At 43.8% G+C, this 19,732-nt stretch overlaps 2 protein-coding genes across 3 annotated transcripts in view; one reads left to right on the plus strand and one right to left on the minus strand.

The window, feature by feature from the left end:
• The window catches only part of LOC309395842 (uncharacterized protein), a 196,386-nt gene that overhangs the window by 57,359 nt on the left and 119,295 nt on the right, over positions 1 to 19,732 (plus strand). The gene's annotated exons all lie outside the window — the stretch shown is intronic.
• The window catches only part of RNF24 (ring finger protein 24), a 61,087-nt gene that overhangs the window by 40,817 nt on the left and 538 nt on the right, over positions 1 to 19,732 (minus strand). The gene's annotated exons all lie outside the window — the stretch shown is intronic.

Consider the following 19,732-nt stretch of genomic DNA (forward strand, 5'->3'; position numbering starts at 1 on the left):
CATTTTGGCCTTAATGGCATTTTCACAAATCATACATTCGCTTTAAATAGCCTCTTTTTTTTGGCTCTGAGTTGTAATAACAGGCCATTATGGCACGATTTTCATATTATTATTATTATTATTATTATTATTATTATTATTATTATTATTATTATTATTATTATTATTATTATTATTATTATTATTATTATTATTATTATTATTATTATTATTATTATTATTATCTCTTGTTCATTAAACATGAAACTAAGTCAACTAAGCATTAAAAATGTGTCACAAATACCATTGACTTGTGCTGATGGTTGATACAGGTTGCTCCCAGCATCCTAGATATCAACTAAGTATCTTCTTAAAATATACAATGTTCCGAGTAGCGCAGTTTTTTGCAGTTCTGCTGGTGTTATTGCAGGAAGCTGCAATTTCTTGATGCATCTTGTAAAATTCTTGGACATGGTACCAAGTACCCCGATGACAATGGGTATCACTGTTACATGTTTCCTCCATAGCCGTGTAGTATTTTTATTATTATTACTATTAGGTAGTACTATTTTTGTATTATGCATTATTATCTTTTATTCATTAAACATGAAACTCAGTCAACTGAACATTTAAAAATGTATCACAAATATAATGGATTGGCGCTAATGGTTGATACAGGTTTTCACCCTCTCCAGGTTCCTAGATAGCCTCTGGAGCCTGGGGGAAGGTGAAAAAATTGCGGCAAAAGCGGGGCGGGGGGGGAGTCGCTGATCACACGCATAGCATTATAGGTGTGGCATGCTGGCGCATGACCCCCCTATGCTCCCCCTGCTTTTGGCAACGGCAGCCAAAAACGGTTTGCCATCACTGATATAAGCTGTTACTCACCCAGCAGCACAAGACAAGGAACCTTTGATAAGTAAACAAAGACAAAGCAAGCAGTTTGTTTCTGGAATTTTACGATCTGCTTGCTTTAATGGGCCTATCTCCACCCAGATTATGAGCTGTATCAAAACTACTGTAATACAGCCATAGATTTACATGGCTCATTTTCTTTGCTGGAATTAATAAAGAGAAGGCTGTTCTATCTAATACCTCCAGCAATAGCTTGATCTATCATCTATCTATCATCTATCTATCTATCTATCTATCTATCTATCTATCTATCTATCTCTATCTATCTATCTATCTATCTATCTATCTATCTATCTATCTATCTATCTTTCCATCTATTCTATTGTATTTATCATCTACTGGTATCTATCTATCTATCTATCTTTTTTTCTTTCTCTCTCTCCCTCTCTCTCTCTATTCTATGGTATTTATCATCTACTTCTATCTATCTATCTATCTATCTATCTATCTATCTATCTATCACTTTCTATCTATCTATTCTATGGTATTTATCATCTACTGGTATCTATCTATCTATCTTTCTTTTTTTCTTTATCTATTCTATGGTATTTATCATCTACTTGTATCTATCTATCTGTCTGTCTGTCTGTCTGTCTGTCTGTCTGTCTGTCTATCTATCTTATTCTTTCTATCTATCTACCTATTCTTTCTATCTCTACTATGGTATTTATCATCTACTTCTATCTATCTATCTATCTATCTATCTATCTATCTATCTATCATCCATCCATCCATCCATCCATCCATCCATCCATCTAATATATATGTATGTGTGCGCATATACACATACAGTTTGGTAGATCTAAGATCTAGATTAGAATTTCTAATGTTTGGTGACGTAGAGATGTGTGGATTTCAGCTCCCAGAACTCCCCAGGGCAACATTGGGTTGATTCATCAGCCTGCACATCTATTTGCAGCCCAACTGACATGTCATCCATTACATATATAATATCTCAGGGGTTGCCACAAAGAAGAGGGAGTCAAGCTACTCTCCAAAGCACCTGAGGGTAGGACAAGAAGCAATGAGTGGAAACTAATCAAGGAGAGAAGCAACTTAGAACTGAGGAGAAATTTCCTGACAGTTAGAACAATTAATCAGGGGAACAGAAGTTGCCTCCAGAAGTTGTGAATGCTCCAACACTGGAAGTCTTTAAGAAGATGTTGGATAACCATTTGTCTGGAACGGTGTAGGAATTCCTGCCTAGGCAGGGGGTTGGACTAGAAGACCTCCAAGGTCCTTTCCAACTCTGCTATTGTATTGTATTGTATATAAAAGGAAAAAATAGTCAACGAGCTATACAACAGCAGAGTTAAAAACTCAAAGCACTCCGTTCTTTTCCTTCCTAACATTTCTTGGGTTCTTGGGCAGGACAAAGCCATCATTGGTTAACTTCTGAAGGAGACATCAAAAGTAAACAACTATGGAGGAGGGTGTGTGAAGTTCAAGGTCCCAACCGTTGATCAGAATGTCGAAATCCTGGAAAACAGTTCCCAGTCCTTGCTTTGTTGACACACAACCGTCGACCTCAGCACTGGAGAGGAGGAGGACGTCATATGGCCGGTTTGCACCTTCAATGCACCCCATTGACCCATGGATTTGCCCAACGAAGGTTACGACCAAACATGGCAAAAATGGCATCACCAAAAATGGACATTAGTCACAAGGAGAACATCCGTTTGCAAATCCCCAGGGATATGTACAGTGGGGCAAAAAAGTATTTAGTCAGCCACCAATTGTGCAAGTTCTCCCACTTAAAAAGATGAGAGAGGCCTGTAATTGGCATCATAGGTAGACCTCAACTATGAGAGACAAAATGTAAAAAAAAAAAAAAAACCAAACAATCACATTGGCTGATTTGGAAAGAATTTATTTCCAATTTATGGTGGAAAATAAGTATTTGGTCAATATCAAAAGTTCATCTCAATACTTTGTTATATATCCTTTGTTGGCAATGACAGAGGTCAAACGTTTCCTGTAAGTCTTCACAAGGTTGGCACACACTGTTGCTGGTATGTTGGCCCATTCCTCCATGCAGATCTCCTCTAGAGCAGTGATGTTTTGGGGCTGTCGCTGGGCAACATGGACTTTCAACTCCCTCCAAAGGTTTTCTATGGGGTTGAGATCTGAAGACTGGCTAGGCCACTCCAGGACCTTGAAATGCTTCTTACAAAGCCACTCCTTTGTTGCCCGGGCAGTATGTTTGGGATTATTGTCATGTTGAAAGACCCAGCCACGTTTCATCTTCAATGCTCTTGCTGATGGAAGGAGGTTTGCACTCAAAATCTCACGATACATGGCCCCATTCATTCTGTCCTGTACACAGATCAGTCGTCCTGGTCCCTTTGCAGAGAAACAGCCCCAAAGTATGATGTTGCCACCCCCATACTTCACAGTAGGCATGGTGTTCTTTGGATGCAACTCAGCATTCTCTCTCCTCCAAACACGACGAGTTGTGTTTCTACTTAACAGTTCTATTTTGATTTCATCTGACCATATGACATTCTCCCAATCCTCTTCTGGATCATCCAAATGCTCTCTAGCAAACTTCAGACAGGCCTGGACATGTACTGGCTTAAGCAAGGGGACACGTCTGGCACTGCAGGATCTGAGTCCCTGGCGGCGTAGTGTGTTACTGATGGTAGCCTTTGTTACGTTGGTCCCAGCTCTCTGCAGGTCATTCACTAGGTCCCCCCGTGTGATCCTGGGATTTTTGCTCACCGTTCTTGGGATCATTTTGACCCCACGGGGTGAGATCTTGCGTGGAGCCCCAGATCAAGGGAGATTATCAGTGGTCTTGTATGTCTTCCATTTTCTAATTATTGCTCCCACAGTTGATTTGCTCACACCAAGCTGCTTGCCTATTGCAGATTCAGTCTTCCCAGCCTGGTGCAGGTCTACAATTTTGTTTCTGGTGTCCTTCGACAGCTCTTTAGTCTTCACCATAGTGGACTTTGGAGTGTGACGGTTTGAGGTTGTGGACAGGTGTCTTTTATACTGATAACAAGTTCAAACAGGTGCCATTGATACAGGTAATGAGTGCAGGACAGAGGAGCCTCTTAAAGAAGAAGGTACAGGTCTGTGAGAGCCAGAAATCTTGCTTTTTTGTAGGTGACCAAATACTTATTTTCCACCATAATTTGCAAATAAATTCTTTCCAAATCAGCCAATGTGATTGATTGGGGTTTTTTTTTACATTTTGTCTCTCATAGTTGAGGTCTACCTATGATGCCAATTACAGACCTCTCTCATCTTTTTAAGTGGGAGAACTTGCACAATTGGTGGCTGACTAAATACTTTTTTGCCCCACTGTACCTGTTGTGGCCTGCCAGTGGGCACCAGAGCTGGCAGCAGATCCGGACAGTGAGGAGGTTGGGGAGGAACCTGGGCCAGTCCTGGATTCTGGGGAAGGCTCTGAGGAGGGCTCTTTGTCGGAGGCAGAGAGGGGGCCAGGGCCGTCCGACAGTTATCAGCTGCCTTCAGAGTCAGACATCAGTGGGGCAGAAGAACAGCTGGAGCCTGTTCCCAGTGTGCGCATGCACAGAGATGCCAGAGGAAGGGAGCAGCTAAAGAACAGGGGTTGACTTGGGGGTAAAGCCACAGGTGGACGGTGACTGTCCTCTCCCAGAGGAAATAAAAGAGGAGCGAAAGGGGAGTGGAGTTTGCAGGAGACAATCACTTCATTCCTGCATTCTTACCAAGTATTGCGGCGTCTGAAAGATCTCGGCCTGGCCACTCTCCAAGCCTGAGAAAGGTTGGTAATTGTGGACTATCTTGAAAGACTATGGGAGAGGAAAGACTTTGCTGGAGAGGAATTCACTGTAAATAAAATAAAAGGGGTTTTATCGGGACTCGGCTTCGTGCTGCTGGGGAAGCGTAGGTCAGAACAATACCAAGAGGTCAAATTTACACAGCCCTTCTAAGTCGTATCCAGGTAGTCCTTAACTTACGACTACAACCAAGCCCAAACGTTCCTGTTGTTAAGCAAGACGTTTGGTACATGACGTTTGTCCCATTTTACAATGGCCACAGTCGGTAAGTGAATCACTTCAGCGAAGTGAATCTGGCTTCCCCCTTGTGACCGTCAAACCTTGGGAAGTGAACCGCTGCAGTGGTTGAGTCACGGTTGTTAAGTGAATCTGACTTCACCACTGACTTTGCTTGACATATGGTCGCAAAAGGGGATCACATGATCGCCAGGACATTGCAACCGTCGTAAACGTGAGCCAGTTGCCAAGTGTCTAAATTTGGATCACGTGACCCTGGGGGTGCAACAATGGTCGCTAAGTGTGAAAAAACATTCCTGTCATTTTTTTCAGTGCCGTTGTAACTTTGAACGGTCACTAAACGAATGGCCATAAGTTGAGGATTACATGTAAACCGTATGAAATAGGGATAAAAAGCAAAATAAATATTGAGTCCACTGGACCAGTTTCAAGCATTCAAACATGTCTGACTGGAACGCTAAACAGCTGGAGAAGAGATGGTGGTCCAGGACTAACATCTGTAGAAGATTGAAAGAGAAGCATCTGTTGCGGTGGGTTTCTCAAAGCCAAATCAAAAGATAAATCAAGAATCTTCCCCATCACCCTCTTCTCAGTACAAACCAAGAATCATATGGATTTAATTGTTTCCTTAAGATGAAGTTTGACAGAAATACGTGACTTATATGAGGCCGGAGTTTTTCCTTCTTCTCATGTTGAGAAAAATTCAACCTGAGAGAGGATAAATGAATCTTTGAAGCTCAGGAATTCTGGGAGTTGAAATTCACAAATCATAAAAGGGCCACATTTCCCGTTGGCTCAGGATTTCTGGGAGTTGAAGTCCACAAGTCATAAATGGGCCATTGTTCCCCATGTTAGCTAAGGAATTCTGGGAGTTGAAGTCCACAAGTCATAAATGGGCCATTGTTCCCCATGTTAGCTAAGGAATTCTGGGAGTTGAAGTCCACAAGTCATAAAGGGGCCATCGTTCCCCATGTTAGCTAAGGATTTCTGGGAGTTGAAGTCCACAAGTCATAAATGGGCCATCGTTCCCCATGTTAGCTAAGGAATTCTGGGAGTTGAAGTCCACAAGTCATAAATGGGCCATTGTTCCCCATGTTAGCTATGGAATTCTGGGAGTTGAAGTCCACAAGTCATAAAGGGGCCATCATTCCCTGCCTCTGCCTTAGACCAAACAGATCACTAACAGAAAGCAAAGTTCTCCAAACTTGGCAACTTTAAGACTGGTGGACTTCTACTCCCAGAGTTCCCCAGCCAGCATGTGGAACAATCATGTGATTCTTTTAAGAATTGCACTGATTCCTTTAACAACTGTGGCAGAAAAGGTCATAAAATGGAGCAAACATCACCGAACAAGCGCCTTGCTTAACAGGGGAAATTTTGGCTTCAATTGTGCTGTACAACAAAGACTACGTATACAATTTAATTATGGTTGTGTATATATGCAAACCTCTGCTCTCCCCTGGCTGGTTATTTTCAGATATTATTGATTTATAAAAGAGATTTATATAGTTGCCCATCTTATAGCACACAACTCTGGCTGGCGGGCTACAATAATAAAAACACAAGCAATAAACAAACACACACATACACTACACACACACAAAGGGATTTTTGTGGATGGTCAGCAGAGCTGGCAACAGATTCGGAGAGTGAGGAGGTTGGGGAGGAAGATGGGCCAGTCCTGGAGTCTGGGGAAGGCTCTGATGAGGGCTCTGTGTCGGAGGCAGAGAGGGGGCCAAGGCCGTTCAGCAGTTATCAGCTGCCTTCAGAGTCAGACATCAGTGAGGCAGAAGAACAGCTGGAGCCTGTTCCTGATGTGCGCATGCGCAGAGTTGCCAGACGAAGGGAAGAGCTAAAGAACAGGGGTGGACTTGGGAGTAAAGCCACAGGTGGACGATGAATGGCCCCTCCCAGAGGAAACAAAAGAGGAGCGAAAGGGGAGTGGAGTTTGCAGGAGACCATGAGTTTGCTTAATTGGTTCGTGACTCGCTGAGACTCCTGACCAGGTTTTGTAGATCTCAGCCTGGCAGCTCTCCAAGCCAGATAAGGTCTGTGACCGTGAATCCTCCGTGATCCAGAGGCTTGGCAACTGACTCATATTTGTGACGGTCTCAGTGTCAAGGGGTCACGTGATCCTCTTTGGCAACCTTCCAACAAGCAAAGTCAATTGGGGGGGAGCCAGATTCGTTTAACGACCGTGTTGCTAGCTAAACAACTGCATGATTCACTTAACAACTGTGGCAAAAAGGGTCATAAAATGGGGCGAAGCTCACTTACAAATGTCTCGCTCAACAACAGAAATCTGGGGTCCCATTGTGGCTGTAAGTTGAGGACTACATGTCTTATTATTGTTGTCAAATTTATTATCTCATGGTTCAAAGGCGACTCTGCAATCCCATTCTCTTTGCAAATAAAAACACCATTGGCCAACCTCACTTGCACTTCAAATCTCAGAATGTGCTTCCTAACTAAACTTTCAATCCTGTCAAGAGGTCAGAGGTCAGGGTTAATCTTTAATGTGACAGCAAACCAGCAATGGGAGTTTTCTCATCTGTCGGGTATTAAATTAAGCCAACTGCAAAAATTTGTTTGAAAAAGGAAGGTGTCAAAAGCTATTTGGAAGGGAAGAAGCGGTGCTGTTAGTTATACAGGTCATCCTCCCCTTACAGCAGTTCATTTAGTGACCCGTTCAAAGTTACGACGACACTGAAAAAAGGAGTCCCGCCCCGCCCCACCTTTGCACCCTTACAACTGTCACAGACTGTTCTCACCGAGGCTTCCCGAGAGCCTGAAGCCAACTCCTCGTCCCGACAAAAACCCTTTTATTAATTGACTATGAATTCTGCTCATTCACATCCAACAAAAGGAGGATTTACAGTCACAGACTTTATCTGGCTTGGAGAGCTGCCAGGCCGATCTATGCAGAACTTGAGAATCTCAGAGAGTCACGAACCAATTAAGCGAACTTATTGTCTCCTGCAAGCTCCACTCCCCTTTCGCTCCCCTTTTATTCCCTCTGGGAGGGGCCATTCATCGGCCACCTGTGGCCTTACTCCTAAGTCGACCCCTGTTCTTTAGCTGTTCCCTTCCTCTGGCAACTCTGCTCATGCGCACATTGGGAACAGGCTCCAGCTGTTCTTCCGCCTCACTGATATCTGACTCTGAAGGCAGCTGATAACTGTCAGACAGCCTTGGCCCCCTCTCTGCCTCCAACACAGAGCCCTCATCAGATTAGTTCTTAAGTCATAGTACATAGCAAGAATGAGAAATGGTGGCCCTTTTATGAACTGTGGACTTCAACTCCCAGAATTCCTGAGCCAGCATGGCTGGCTGACTCAGGAATTCTGGGAACTGAGGTACACAAGTCATAAAAGAGCCATCATTCTTCAGGATGGATATACTAGTCATGATTTCAATGTTTGTCCAAACATATTCCAGCTCTTGAGTTGTTGATCGTGGGACTTCCCAACACAGGGAAATCTCTTCCTTTAGCAGAAAAGTAACCTAGTTTCTCTACCACTCCACGCTTCCTTGTATTATTTGCAGGGAGAAAAGCAATATCCCGCTTGCAGTGGACACCTTCGGCAACATTGGCAGGCTGAGAATTGAGGTATCTGGGAACGGATCTTCCATGGATGTCCAGAGGTTAAAAACATGGTGCAAGCTTTAAATCAGAAGCTGGTGAAATTCAGTCTGGCATTCAGACTAATCGGCCATCAACAGACACATAGGCATAAATAACGTCTACACACTGTGCAAAAGAGACAACTGACAAGCCAATATAGCAGGGGTGTCCAAACTTGGGAACTTTAAGACTTGTGGACTTCAACTCCCAGAATTCCCCAGCCAGCCATGCTGGCTGGGGAATTCTGGGAGTTGAAGTCCACAAGTCTTAAAGTTCTCAAGTTTGGACACCCCTGCAATATAGGAACAAAAGACAAGTAACAGAAGAGCGGAGATTAATACAAAGATTAACACCAGACCAACATTCAAGCTAACATTAAACAGCCCAGCCAAAAAACCACCAAGACCATTCCGACCAATACTGCTAGGGCAAGCTGCTAGAATATTAATTGAGAGCAAACCCCCCTCCTTCTAGCACTGATGATGTTACCTGGTTGGGTAATGAAATGTCTGCAAGGAAATAACCAAGCTCGGAGAGCACCAAGGACCCCACAGTTCTCCTCCTCCTGTTTTCCCCCTCCTTCCCTCTCTCCTCTCCTCCTCTCCACAAACCACACTCCCTTCTAGCACTGATGATGTTATCTAGTTAGGTAACAAAATGTCTGCAAGGAAACAACCAAGCTTAAAGCACACCAACAATCCCTCACTGATGTAACACATTAGTTCTAGAAAACAAAATTATACAATAATACAATACAATAATACAATAGTAGAGTTGGAAGGGACCTTGGAGGTCTTCTAGTCCAACCCCCTGTATAGTCCTGCCCGGAAAGGGAGCGGCTAATAAATCCAAATTTATTATTATTATAGATAGATGCATAAGTAGGGCATGGAGAAAGCCATAATGTAGTCTCAGGTTGTCTAATTTATCTAGTAGAATCCTGGATCCTCTTTAAGATCTGCTTTGAATGAGATCTGGACTGCAGCCAACCTGGGAACGTTTCCAAGAATTTTAAGGGTACCATGTCTGAGCTCAGATATCTAGATCAGTTTTTTTTTTGTAAAAAAATTGTTTTCCACATAAAAGGAAAAATGCAGCCCGCTTTCCATCATTAGGTCTTTGATCCCGATTCCAGAATTATTTGAAATGAAAAAGTTTCATAGCCTGAAAGCCCCTGTTGCAGATAAATCTCTAAAATATGTGAGATTTCTAGAATTTTTCGTTGCCATCTGATATCGTTTGCAAACGCTCTGATCTAGGTTCCCTTCTGCGAAAAGCGGCCATTTCTGGGAAACAAAATGTGGAATATATATATATTTCAATGGGAGAGATTACCTCCCATTGGGACTCAGAATTATACGATCCAAAATGTGGAAAATATATATATATATATATGTCTGTCTGTCTGTCTGTCTGTCTGTCTGTCTGTCTGTCTGTCTGTGTGTGTGTGTTTGTGTTTGTGTTTGTGTTTGTGTTATATATATATAATGTGTTGTAATTGTACTGATAAATAAATAAAGGGAGACTAGGATAGATCTATTTCGAGCTAATTAGCTCTCATCAGCTAGCCATACCCTTACTGGGATTAGAACCTGGGCTGTATATATCTTAGGCAGGAGTCTTAACCACTAAATATATATATCAATGGGAGAGATTACCTCCCATTGGGACTCAGAATTATACGATCCAGAAAACGTTCCACCGTGGAACTCCAGCTGTACAGAGACTGGATGAGAACACAATCGAAGAGACCCAACATATTGGAGAAGCCAACAGAGATCATTTTAGAGACAAGAGGCCGATTATCTTCCCTGCAACTCAACATTCCTAAATGATTAGACTCCAACATGGAAGACTTAAGATGCCAGAAACAGAAAACAAAATGAGACCAACATCAGCCATGCTGGCAAGAGATGAAATGCAATCATTAGAATAAGGCAAGAGAGTTGCAGCTGTGTAGGAGTACAAAGTCATATGAAACAGGCCTGGAGAAATATTCTACTGAATCCTGAAATCCAGCTACTGTCTGCCCATCCATGCATCCATCCAATATGTTTATTATCTATTACCCAACTATCAATCCACCCATCCCTCCATCCATTATCTATTTATTATCTATTGTGGAAATAGAGGAGACATTTTCTGACAGTGAGAGCAATCAACCCATGGAACAGAAGTTGTCTTCAGAAGGTGTGGGAGCTTCATCCCTGGAGGCTTTCAAGAGGAGACTGGACTGCCATCTGTCAGAAATGGTGTGTAGGGTCTGCTGCTTGGGTGGTGGGGTTGGACTAGATGACCTACAAGGTCCCTTCCATCTCCGTTAATCTGTTAATATCTATGTTTTGTGTATTTATCTATCTAGTTAGCTATCCATCCATAATCTATGTATCCATCTATGTGTCTGTCCATCTCTATATCTATCCATCTATATATCCATCATCCGTCCATCCATATCATATGTCCATGTCTATTATCTATTACCTGTACTCACCATCCATCTATTTATCATCTATGTATCATCCATCATCTATCAATTATGTATCCTCTATCAATTGTTTATCACCTAGCTAGCTATTCATCCATGTATCATCTATCCACCGTCCATCCATCCATATCATGTTTATTACCTATTATAAACCATCTATCCATCATCTATCATCCATGTATCATCCATAATCAATTGATCATGTACGAATTCTTTAGCTAGATGATAAATAATTGATAGATAATAGATACTATCATCCATCAGTTATTTATCATCTAGCTAGCTATTTATCACTCTATCTTCTATGTATCCATCTCTGTATCTATCCATCCATCCAATGTCTGTCTGTTATCTATTACTTATCTATCCATCTCGCCATCTATCATCTATGTTTCATCTATTTATCATCTATCTAGCAATAGCAATAGCATTTATATACTTATATACCACTTCATGGTGTTTTATAGCCCTCTCTAAGCATTTTACAGAGTCAGCATAATGGCCCAATAGAAGGATGGAAGACTGAATCAATCTTGAGCCAGTCAGAGTCGAACTGCTGACAATCGGCAGTCAGCAGAACTAGGTAGCAATATTGCATTCTAACCACTGTGTCGTTACCTATCTAGTTAGCAATCCATCCATAATCTATGTATCTATCTAGGCATCGATCCATTTCTATATCCATCCATCCATCATCCGTCCATCCATCCATCTCATAGGTCTATGTCTATTATCTATTACTCACCATCCACCCATCCTCTATTATCTATGCATCAGCTATCAATTATGTACCAATCAATTATTTATCATCTAGCTAGCTATTAATCCATCTATCATCTATGTATCCATTCTTCCAGCTATCCAACCATCTATTCATTATATCTATTTATCATCCATCGATCCGTCGATCCAATCTCCACCCATGTTCATTTTCTTCCTGCACACAACCATCTTATGAGGAAGAGTAGGCTGAGAGTGGCTGGCCCTAAATTGAGAGGAGACAAATCCCCCCCCCCCCAATCCTTTAATCACTTCAATTAAGTGCCTCTTCTGATTCAAAATAAATACAGATTATCTGAGAGGGGTGGGACATTATGGCCTCTTTATGATTTCTGGACTTCAATTCCCAGAATTCCTGAGCCATCGTTCCCCATGTTGGCTCAAGAATTCTGGGAGCTGAAGTCCAGAGGTCATTAAGGGCCATAGTTCCCTATGTTGGCTCAGGATTTCTGGGAGTTGACGTCTACATATCATAAAGGGACCATTATTCCCCATGCTGGCTCAGGAATTCTGGGAGTTGAAGTCCACAGGGCATAAAAGGCCCATCGTTCCCTCATGCTGGCTCAGGAATTCTGGGAATTGAAGTCCACAGGGCATAAAAGGGCCATCGTTCCCTCATGCTGGCTCAGGAATTCTGGGAATTGAAGTCCACAGGGCATAAAAGGGCCATCGTTCCCTCATGCTGGCTCAGGAATTCTGGGAGTTGAAGTCCACAGGGCATAAAAGGGCCATCGTTCCCTCATGCTGGCTCAGGAATTCTGGGAGTTGAAGTCCACAGGGGCCATAGCTCCCCACCCCCTGATCAAAGAATTAGGGATGAAGGGATTCTTTCCCACTACAGCAACTAGATTTAAATTTGGATGTACAAATTTAAAGGCAACACATTTCATCAAACCAATTTACAGGGCTGTGAAGTTGTGGGCTGAACTTGTGGGTTAAATCTGGCCCTATGGGTTAATTTACCCATTGTGCAATTCCAGGCCTGGGGTTCATTCAATAGTTGGGTTGAGGGTACAGGTAGTCCTCAACTTACAACAGTTCGTTTAGTGACTGTTCGAAGTTACAACAGCACTGAAAAAAGAAAGTTATGACCACTTTTGCATGGTCATGTAACTTACACTTGGATGCTTGACATCTGACTCACATTTATGATGGTTGTAGTGTCCCCTTTTACGACCTTCTGACAAGCAATGAGGAAGCCAGATTCACTTAACAACCACATTACTAATTTAACAGGATTCACTTAACAAACCATGGCAAGAAAAGTTGTAAAATGGGGCAAAGCTCACTTAACAAATGTCTCACTTAGCAACATAATTTCTGGGTTCAATTGGGGGTCGTATGTTGAGGACTAGTTGTATTGTCTGTGCATTTCCCCAGTTTAACTAACAATCTGAACCGGTCCCTCCACACGTCTTCTTTATTGAAGCATGCTAACCGGCATCTGCATTTCCTGCGTCGGATGAGGAGAGCACATCTTTCTCCTCCTGTCCTGGCCACTTTTTTATGGAGGCACGACACAGAGAGTTTTAACAAACTGCATCCCTGTTTGGTTTGGTGGTAGCAGAGCCTCAGATAGAAAGCCCATACAGAGAGTGGTGAGGACAGTGGAGATGATTATAGGAAGCTTGCTTCCTGTTATTCAGGAACCTGCCTATAAGCGCTATGTGCTTAGAGCTCACAGCATCGTTACGAGAGCCCACACACCCACTTCACAGTCTGTTTCTGTTGCTCCCTTCTGGGAGGAGGTTTAGAAATAGGAGGAGAACTAGCAGATTCTGCAACAGCTTTGTTCCTTACGGCATCCGTCTGGAAAACCCGCAAGATTTGTTTCTCTCGCCATGTACATGTATATATCCGGACTAGACTGTGCTGTTTCTCTATGTGTCATATAACATGTGGGTAGATACATAATTTTGAACTTATTTATTTTGTAGTGTATATTGGAGGCGGAGACCCTTTGAGAGCTGCGCGCCGCGAAATTTCATTTTAATGTATGCCGATTCGTGTACATTCAAAGTGACAACAAAGTTATTATTCTATTCTATTATTCTTTAGCTCGCCTTCCTGCTGTCAGACGACAGAAGTGGGTACATGACCCACCCTCTAAAACAGGGGTCACCAACCTTTCGGACCTCAGGGACCACTAAATTCATAATTTTTAAATTTCGCGGACCACAAATATGATCTGCCTAATGACCGGCTGGGTAGCTGTGGCTAGGTGGTCATGTGACTGGGTGGGCACGGCCAACTCGATGTCACTCACATCAAGGTTGCTTTGCTTCTACTTGCCCCTCCCCTCCCAGCCACTCCTCGCCTGCCCGCCCACCCGCCCGGGTTCCTTAGGGCCCCAACAGGAAGCAGTTGCTGGAGCTAAGCAGCCCCCAGGAGAAAGAGTTGGCAAAAGAGCTCAGTTCAAATTGGATCTGACCGAGGAGGAGACTCAGCAGAAGCACCTCACTGAGGACTAGGAGCATAGGCTTTCCAAGCACAGGGAAGACCTGCGGGAGTGCAAGGCCAGGTACCGGCGCCTGGAGGCTCAGCGGGCTGAGATGGTCAGCCAGTTCCAGGCCATGATGCAGTCCCACTGGAACGAGGCCCTTTGAGTCTTCTCCACCAGCGGCTCTTCCCTCCAGCCTTCGCCCAAAGCCCCCCACCAGGAGGCTGAAGCAGACCCCAAGTCAGAATTTCTGCCCCCCTCCGACCCCCAGAAAAAGACCCCGAAGGGGGAGACTCTCTGCAGCAACACAAGCGTTCATTGCACGTATCCGGCCAGGGGTTGTAGTTTGAGGACCCCGGATTTAGTGCAATATAAAAAAGGCAAATAATTTTTCTGCAGACCACCAAAATTTTCTCACCAATGGCCAAAGACCACCATTGGTGACCGCTGCTCTAAAAAAGTTGTGCGATACCCACATCAGTTTTGTGAACTGCGCGGACTGGGAAGAAGATGGGAAAATATTAAGTCCTGCCAGAATTTGGATGTGAATTTTGGCAAACAGCTCCTTTCAAAATCATTCCAAAATCTGCCCGTCTTCTTTTCTTGCCATTCTTTCTAGGAAGATAATTAAAACTATTTTGTTCCAGCTTTTTCCTTCTCCAAACTTCAGTTCGCCTCTGCAAATCTGGGCCCTTTGGAGCTGCGGTACAGGTAGTCCTCGACTTACAACGATTCACGTAGTGACCATTCGAAGTGATGGCACTGAAAAAAAAGCGACTTGTGACAAATCCTCACACTTATGGCCATCGCAGCATCCCCCCCAGGGTCACGTGATCAAAAATTTAGATGCCTGGCAACTGACTCCCATTTATGACGGTCGCAGTGTCGTGCGATCCCCTTTGGTGACCTCCTGACAGGCCGAGTCGACGGGGAAGCCAGATTCGCTTAACAACCGCCTGCTAAGTGAACGTCTGCCGTGATTCCCTTAACAGCCGTGGCAAGGAAAGCCGTAACGCGAGGCCAGACTCACTGTCTTGCTCAGCAACGAAAACTTTTGGCTCAGTGATGGGTCGTATGGCGAGGATTCCCCGCACCACAGTTCCAATGTTTTGTAACCACCTCATGCTTATGGGGAAATTCTGAGATCGGGAAACTAAAATGTTTGGATTATCCCCGGTGAACAGGCCTCGAAGGCCAGGATGAAACACAGCGAGGGCCTGGTGCGACTGTTTTGCCGACAAAAATCAGCAGGAGTGATTCCCCAGTTTTAAAGAGGAGAGTATAATAAAAACGGTGGTGTAAGCACTGGGATAAGCTGAATTCTTTCTTTCTTTTTTAAACAAAAAACATCCCCTCAAATTGATCCCTGCTGAGGCAGAATATTCTAGCAGCGTCGTGCCATCAATACAGTTCATCCCTGCCGTGAAATGGAGTATTTGTCCAGTCATAAAAATATTGCCCATCCCTGCAATCAGCTCCGGTGAATCTCTGGTTACACCGAAGTGGGAATGAGCAGCTTGTCTGAAGCCTTTAAGGGACGCGGTGGCTCAGTGGCTAAGACGCTGAGCTTGTCGATCAGAAAGGTCGGCGGTTCGAATCCCTAGCGCTGCGTAACGGAGTGAGCTCCCGTTACTTGTCCCAGCTTCTGCCAACCTAGCAGTTGGAAAGCACGTAAAAAATGCAAGTAGAAAAATAGGGACCACCTTTGGTGGGAAGGGAACAGCGTTCCGTGCGCCTTCGGTCTTAAGTCATGCTGGCCACATGACCACGGAGACGTCTTCGGACAGCGCTGGGTCTTCAGCTTTGTAACAGAGATGAGCAACGCCCTCTAGAGTCGGGAACGACTAGCACATGTGTGTGAGGGGAACCTTTACATTTTCCTTTACCTGAAGCATTTTAATGGGGCAGAGGCAAGATCCTTATCGCTTAGAAAAATGATACGGGTAGTCCTCGACTTACGACCGTAAGCAAGCCCAAAGTCTGTTGCTAAGAGAGACAGGGGTGAAGTGAAATTTTTCTCCATTTTGTGACCTTTTTTTTGCCCCCGTTGTTAGGTGAATCACTGCAGTTGGTAAGTTAGTAACCTGGTTGTTAAGTGAATGCGGCTTCCTCATGGACTTTGCTCGTCAGAAGGTCGCCGAAGGGGACCCCAATGGTCATAAGTATGAACCCGTTGTCAAGCGCCTCCATTTCGATCACATGATCATGGGGATTGCTGCAAAGGTCGTAACTGTGAACAACGGTTGTAAGTCACGTATTTCGGTGCCCTTGTAACTTTGAACGGTCACCAAATGATCTATTGTATGACGAGGACTATCTATATTGACTACATCGAGATTTCCTACGGCATCATTAGGATACAATACCGCTACTCTGGACCGCTAGTTCCCCAGAAGTTTACTTTATCAATACTCCCCTCATATGAGCTTTTTGTTTGAAAAAAAGTAAATTTACGGTCCAGAGGTGGGGAAGAAGTTTGAAAATTAACTCACCAGGCCCTGTTAAAAGAGCTACACATCTACTCCATATACCGCTTATTAATGTTTAATTTCAACACAACATTGAGTTACCAATGTGTGCAGAAATAACATCCTATAAATGAGGCAGGAAAAAGGGGTGTGAGGTAAACTCCCTACAGGGACGACAACAGGAAGAGAAGAGGAAAGAAGAGAAGAAGGGGAAGGGAGACAGAGAGGAAGCGGGAAGGGAAGGGAAGGGAAAAGAAAGGAAGGGAAGTGGAGCGAAGGGAAAAGAAAGGAAGAAAATGGAAGGGAAAGGAAGGAAAGAAGAGAGACAGAGAGGAAGGGGGAAAGGAAGGGAAAAAAGGAAGAAAAGGGAAGGGAAAAAGAAAGGAAGGGAAGTGGAGCGAAGGGAAAAGAAAGGAAGAAAAGGGAAGGGAAAGAAAGGAAAGAAGACAAGAGAAACAGAGAGGAAGCGGGAAGGGAAGGGAAAAAAGGAAGAAAAGGAAAGGGAAAGGAAGGGAAGAGAAGGGGAAAAATGGAAGTGAAGGGAAAAGAAAGGAAGGAAAGGGAAGGGAAAGAAAGAAGAGAGGAGAGAGAGAGGAAGGGGGAAAGGAAGGGAAGGAAAAGGAAAGGAAGGAGAGAAGAAAGTAAAGAAACAGAGGAAGGGGGAAGGGAAGGGAAGGGAAAGGAAGGAAGAAAAGGGAAGGAAAAGGAAAGGAATGGAAGAAGAAAAAAGAAGGAAAGACAGATAGGAAGAGGAAGAGGGAAGGGAAAAGAAAGGAAAAAGAAGATAATTCTTTCTGAAATATAATATTCTGACATAATCATGCCACCAATAAATAAATATGTAACATGCACCAAGGGATCATCTTGAAGAAGATAAATAAACTTGCATAAATAAATACGGTAAATAAGTAAATCATGACATGCAAAATCTTGGAAAAGATAAATAAATTTACCCGGACAGCCTTCTGTTTGGAGAACAACCTTACCAATGAGAAAGCAACAGAAAACCAAACAGAAGAGGAGAGTTGTCTGGCAATGCAGCTACAGAAATCCCCAATTTTATTGTATTTGTTTTAAAAAACCCAGATCCTAACGCTCTCTTCTGCATTTAGCAGGGATCCTGCGTGAGGCAACCCCCAAGATGTTCTTGCAGGTTGCTAAGCACAGTTTGTGCACGATTTCGGAGATGAAAAGGGAAGAGAGGCAGGAAGGGCATCACGCCATGGCCAAATCTTGCCAAGGGTTCTTCTTTTCACCCATCCCTACACCACAACACACACACACACACACACACACCAAGTGCGACAGGACTCTGGATATTTGCACAAAGAAAAGCGGAGCAGGGAGTCAACTCAAGGAGCTCATCAGCCGGAGTTAGGAACACCCACGAACAAAACCAGTTGTTCTGCTAAGCTTTTCTCCAGCTGCAATTTTAAAATTCCCTCTCTCAGCCTGGCCTATGGATTTTTCCTTTCCTTTTTTCTCTTTTTCTTTCTTTCTGTTTCCTTCTCTCCCTCTCTCTTTTTCCTTCCTACTTTCTTTCTCCTTCCTTTTTTTCTCTTTTTCTTCATTATTTTCTTTTTCCTTCCTTCTTTCTTTCCTCTTTCATTCTTTTTTCTCTCTCTTTATCCTTCATTCTTTTTCTTTCCTCTTTCGTTCCTTTCTTTCTCTTTCCTTCCTTCTCTTTATTTCTTTTTCTTTGCTTCTTTCCTCTTTCTATCTCTTTCTCCTTCCTTCTTTCTTTTTTCTCTTTCTTTCTCCTTCTCTCTTTCCTTTCTTCCTTTCTTTCCCTTTCCTTCCTACCTTTTTTCTCCTTCCTTTATCTTTCTCTTTTTCTTTCTTTTTCCTTCCTTCCTTTCTCCTTTCTTCTTTCTTTCCCTTCTTTTTCTTTCCTTCTTTTCCTTTCTTTTCCTTTCCTCTTTTTTCTTTCTCTTTATCCTTCCTTACTTCTCTTTCTTCCTTTCTCTTCCTTCCTTCCCCTCCCCTCCCTGCAAGAAAAGCAGATGCTTTCTTGCCACACCAATGCCTCCTCGGTGTCGAGACACACAAGGGACTCTCCGCGCCTGCTTCCTTTTGCCCAAAGCCAGAAAAATTGTGCGGCGAAAGCTTTTTTCTCCTTTTTCAAAGCTTTTTTGAAAGAGGTGAAACTGGGTGGTCTGCTTCGTGCTTTTTGAAGCCCATATGGAGAGAAAGAGACCAGGGATCTCTTGGAAATCAAGGAGGGGGGGGGGAGAATAAATTGTCTGCCAAGCTGCTTTTTTGCTCTAGAAGCCAGATCAATACAAACTGGAGCTGAACGGACAGCATGCTCGGGCTCGGACACTGGCCAAATCAAATAGCAAGGACTGAATTAGAAATGAGGACAGTACATGGGGAGCTGCCCTCCCTCCCTCTCCCTCCCACTCACCCCCCAGGCAAGGAAGGTGGGGAAGACAGCCCAGCCCTACAAAACGTCCCAGCTGACAAAACAGGGCATTGCAAAAAAAATACTACTAATAATAAAAGGCAAAGACACCTTCCTTTTCCACAAATCTACTTTCCACACCTTTTCCAGCTTCAGGGATTTAAAAAACCCCACTCCCCCACCCAACAGACCACAGCTCCAGAATGAAGGACGCACACAGGGACACGGTTTCCCTAGCTGGATCCCCGAGGCAAGTCTAGGATTTGACACCCAGCAGGTGCCAATGCGGCGATCCTAAATCATGCCATTAAAGAGAAGCAAGGTGCCCCCCCAACTCCCCCAGCAGATCCAGGGACCCTCTAAATGGGGAGCACTTGGAAAGATTTCCCCAAGAAGCAAAGGTCAGAGGAGTAGAAGGATCTGGAGCTTCTTCTTCTCCCCCTCCCCACCTCTTGCTCTCCTAAGAGAAGGGGAGGGGGCTTCCCCATGGGGCTACAGGGAAGAATCCAGTTTAGGAAGTCTTGGAGCCAAATCTTGACAGCTCAAGGCGGTTTAAGAGCTGCCCATGATGGGGGCATCTTCTTCTTCCCCCCCATCCCCATAAAAAACTAACCTTCAGCTTCTCCCCA

The sequence above is a fragment of the Natrix helvetica genome (genome assembly GCF_964273705.1).
Source record: "Natrix helvetica genome assembly, chromosome: 7".
Taxonomy (NCBI): Eukaryota; Metazoa; Chordata; class Lepidosauria; order Squamata; family Natricidae; genus Natrix; species Natrix helvetica.